Below are 4,976 nucleotides of genomic sequence, written 5' to 3'. Positions count from 1 at the left end.
CTCAATGGCACCTAAGGACAATCCTTTATTGGAAGCAGCTTTTCTATGAGTTTTTTCAGAATCTTTAGCAGTGTCTCTGGTGTAAGACCACTAAATGCCAATATTGTCTCAGCAATTCGTGACAATAAAAAATGCTTCAATATGATGACAAATATTCCTTGAGGGTTAAAATTGCTCCAGTTGGAAATGAATGGACAGATTGTGCCGTAACAATTTTAGGAGTCAATGGAGGAAATTACCAAGATCTTTCATGTAAATCTTTGTATTATGTAAATACCAAGTCTATTCAGTTTTTAAAAGTTTTATTAAAAATTTATGGAAAAATAAAGAAACCATGTGAAAGATCATTCTTAGGAGAATAAATACAAATATTTAATAAGTATGTGAGTTAGTTAGTTTACTGTGCCAACCTGGCCGATAAACACATGTGGGATTAATTGAAAGGCAGAGAGATAAAATGGCTCAGTGAGCCAAACCTTTCCAGTTCTCGGGTCTCTTGTGTGATGGTTGGACGAGGGTGCAGCTGCCTTAGCAGTTCCCTGCTTCAGCTTGCAAGACTGACTTCCTACAAGACATCCCCAAGAAGAAGCCACATGGACCTACCCTGATGCATCCCTGGGTGCTGGAGCACCCGTGTGGAGACCCCTGCCAGTGCTGAGATGCTTGTTCGTTCACTGACTCAGCTTTCCTCCTGCAGTCGGCATCATTGACTCTGTTTTGGGAGGTGGAGGACTTTGTGGACTGGTGTTGGATTAACGGGTTACTTTTGGATTTGTGGACTTAGGCAGCATTGGTTTGGGATGTTTTCTTGATGCACACTTAATCTTTACATAAAACTCTCTCTTATACATGAGTTGCTGTGGATTTCTTTCTCTAAAGTACCCAGACTAATACAGTATGTGAATGAATTTTCTAGTTCACTAACAATAAAGCGAAACATTGAAAGATAATGATGTAATTGGACAATGCATTATTGTCAACCTCAGTGGTAGCAAATATGCATTGAAATAGGTTTTCACTCATCCTACTTCTGGGGGGGAGTGTGTATTAGACACTCTTTAGAGGGCAATTCTAGAATAACAACAAAACACTTAAAAACAAAGGATTTTACTCCTTGATATTTACTTTTTGTAAATCATTCATCATTTTGCAAACATATTTATAAACAAGGGTGCTTATAAAGTTCAAAGTAGCAAAAATTCCAAATACCTTGAATCTCCAGGAATAAGAATTTGATAAGAATTATTAAGGAATATCCATGAACATAACAGTATTTCTCCATCATAGTAAATCTCTTATATATTATGATAAGTATCTTTAATCACAGTGTGCATATGTGTGCTGCAAGGAAACAGACTCTAAGATGAAGTTGGTGTGCTGGATGCTTCCTGAGGTGAGAACTTTGGACCACACCTGTGAAAGGGAGAAATTAATAAAAATGGAGACAGGGAGAAGTCAAGCTGGAACATATGAACAATGATAGTCTTAGTTGGAATTTTGAAGCTAGAAAGGCCATTAAGAGAGCCCAAGATATTTAAATCAGGACTTTATATGCTTACATATGACAGGTCTCTGTAACTAAATCAGTCCTCAGAGCTCACAGCTACTGGGCCTTTGGTGGTGGAACTTCCAGGAGTTGGGGCAACTAAGCCTTTACGACCGAACTCTTGTGTTGCACCTCATAGTATCCATCTTAGAGTGTTTGTGTGTTAAGTCTTTGTGTAAAGAATAAAACAACATTCTTTTTTTCAATTCCAAAGGGATTGTTTAAGACAATGAGCTCAAGAGTACACCTCAGACTAATTTACCTTTGTTAGGTATAGGTAACGAAGCCATTAAGAAAAAGTATCAGCTACATATATCTTCCAACTCCCTCACACACATTTACATTCATGTTTTTTAAAGGCATATACATTTATCATTTTCCTTTCAAGCATAAGCTTATTATAGAATTCAGTTTAAGAACTGGCACATAAAGTAGACAGTGGTTTAATAAAATAAGTTTTTCAACTGAAAGTATTCTTTCTCCTATACCACTTTTGAAGATCAATCTTAAGAGAAGCCAACTCTACAGTTCTGAGTAGGAACTACTCCAAGAGAATTCTAAGGTTCCACAACATTGTTCAGGTTAAGAAGAGGTAGACTTTAGTGTAGAGCTTGGTGCCTAAAAAGTATTTCGATTTCATAAAGACCTTTACTCTTTTTAAAAAGTACTGAGAGCAGATTTTTATTCTGCAGTATATTCAAGTCTCTGAAAACTCAACAAGAGGGGAGGGTGGGGGCGTGTAATTAAGAGGGTGGGGGCATTTTAGGTTTACCCAGAATTTTCCACCTTTTGGTAGCCAGCCAACATCAGTTTCCGGTCTTCTTTATGTAGCTCAGAAGTTCGTCTTTATCCATTTGCTATCCACTTTTTTCCCACTGTTCTCACAACTGTTGTAACAGAGCTCCAATTTCTTTTCCTGAAAAAGTTCCCGCTTTTCTGGTGGCGTGTCCACTGACAGGAAGCAAAGGGATGGGGCGCTGCTGCATTTCCTTCAGAAGACAATGCTCCCCTTGGTACTTCAGTAGTTCACAGGCACGGACAGTCGCATCCGAGTCCCTAGAGTCTATAATGAAGTCTTGACAGGGTTTCGATGGTTCTGAACTATCCGCTGCTCTAATTAAATCATTCCTATTTTTAACTATAAATAAACCGAGGTTCTTCTCTTCCTTTGAAATCTTCAAATCCAATTTTGTTATATCCTCCTGTACTTTGAATAATGAAGCCAAGAGTGTCATCGGTTTTGGTGAAACACCTTCAACATTTTTACGGACTTTGTTAAATTCATCTAAGCTGGCATTAGCAGGTAAAGCTATGTAAGGGGCCACATCAAGATCATACATAAGATTAATCAGGTGCTTTACATGGTGACCAACAAGAATTTTTTTCAATTCTACCCAAATCCTCTCTCCTGATATTCCTGCCAGGCCTTTCCCATTTTCTGCAATTGCTTCCAATGTTTTAGGATCATGGTCATCAGGTTTTTCAACAATTCTTCCATAAAAACTGAACTATCTTAAAATTCAAAGGTAATCTTCTCGTATTCTCTGTTTAGCATGTCCAACAAATCAAATTTTCTTGTTTTTTAAATCTTCATAACCATTGAAGTAATCAAACAAGGTACCATCAAAGCCTAGAAACATAGAATTGATATTAAGGTCTCTGTGCTCAGCATCTTTCTGCCAGTCAGTGGTAAATTCTAGCTCAGCACGTCTTCCATCTGTGAGAATATCAATCCATAGTGTAGTAATTTCAAACTTTTCCTCAGGAAGCCTGACAGTGATTGTTCCATGTTTTCGCCTTTGTTGTTGATCATTCGCATCCCAGCGGACTGAAACATCTCCTTCATCTGAGCAGGGGTGGCTGTGGTTGCAAAATCCACATCTTGAGGCTTCACCCCATTTAATAAATCCCTCCCGGCTCCTCCTGCTATTCTTAACTTGTGGTTTTCTTTGACAAATATTTCTGTCAGACTCTTCAATCCTTTGGGAAGAGTGATTGGAATTCAGGAGACTGTAACTTCCTTGTAAAGAGTTACTGCTTCAGAAGGCACAGTCTGCTCCAACTACAACTCAGTAAGGGCCTAGGCCAGGGATGCAGGTACCTCAACATCTGAAAGTCACCAGCCAGCCATCTCCACTTTGAAGAGCACGCCTCCCGCCCGAAGGCGCCTGCGCGTACCTTGCCGGCCCGAAAAGGCACCGCCCAAGCAGCGGAAGAGCTGGCGCGCCAGGGACCAACATTCTTCTTTATGCCTAGTTTCTGAACAAACTTAAAGAGAAATGTTTTCAGAGCAAAGATAAACTATTACATTATCAATACAGACTAGCCCACCCATCCTGTCGTAGCGTTAAGATTTAGCACATGAAGAAACAGAGTGATACGTGTGCTTCTGGCAAGTAACGGATTCCCAGGAAAATGAAAAGAGGAAGGATTTGGACAATTAATGAGTCTAAATGCAGCAATCGGTGTATTTAATTAGATGGTATGAGACTGTGTGTGTAGAGAAGCAATGACCTGGTAAACAATTATTAAAAATAGTTTATATATATGCATTTTATGTACATGCTTCAACTGAAGTAAAATATAATGGAATTTCTCCACAAACTTTTTGAAGTATTATCATATTCAGATTCACACACAGACATGTACACATACACACACAGAGTAGATCTACAGAATTGCTATAACATCATATAACCCTTTGTTAAACAAAAATATTAATATATGAAGCTACTCTTCCTCATACTATATACTCATAGATCTATATACTTTGGAAAGGTAGTGTTTTCTAGTATCCTCTAGGCGGGACTCAAATTCGGTTCTTTTTCAGTGTTTTTTGAGGTTTGGGAACAAAAGCAAACTGTCCGAAGTGACAAGATAAGGGCTGTAGGCTGGATGGGGTGAGGGTCCCCGTGAGATTCTATCAAGGAGATCTGCGAGCAGGCGCACTGTCATGATGGAAATTTTCTCACCAATACTGTTTTTCAGTTTTTAAAAACCTCTTCATAAGTTCCTGTGAACTTCAAAACCTCTATCATGATAATCTTCTGAGAATCCCCCCCTAAAATTGTTACCTTAAATTTCTGAGCTGATCCCTCTACTTTGAATTTAACTGATCTTGCAGATCCCTTCAGAAGCCACTTTTAAATGGGATCTTTCTTATTTTTTTAAGACACATTAATGAAACTAAATAAGTGTACTACTGAGAGAACTTATTTTAAACTATCAGCTAATCATAGAGACACATTTAAACATTTTTTGTTTGGAATAAACTAATGCATGCATGGATGAATAAGAACGTGTGTGTGTGTGTGTGTGTGTGTGTGTGTGTGTGTGTGTGTTTGTGCCACCTATCAGAAGTATATAGACCTCGATGGGGATATATTGAGAAATAATAGCATCACATTTTAATATTTTGTGTAATATAGTG

The 4,976-nt window shown here is 38.4% G+C and overlaps 1 pseudogene; it reads right to left on the bottom strand.

Annotated features, from left to right (window-relative positions):
• Positions 1-2,283: 2,283 nt before the first annotated feature.
• LOC101658215 lies at positions 2,284-3,655 on the bottom strand (annotated as a pseudogene).
• Positions 3,656-4,976: the final 1,321 nt, after the last annotated feature.

This window comes from Echinops telfairi, unplaced genomic scaffold (genome assembly GCF_000313985.2).
Source record: "Echinops telfairi isolate 266 unplaced genomic scaffold, ASM31398v2 ScPeMD7_443;HRSCAF=831, whole genome shotgun sequence".
In the NCBI taxonomy this organism is placed as follows: Eukaryota; Metazoa; Chordata; class Mammalia; order Afrosoricida; family Tenrecidae; genus Echinops; species Echinops telfairi.
Note: the sequence above shows the minus strand (reverse complement) of the source record. Positions and strands in the feature narration are given on the sequence as shown.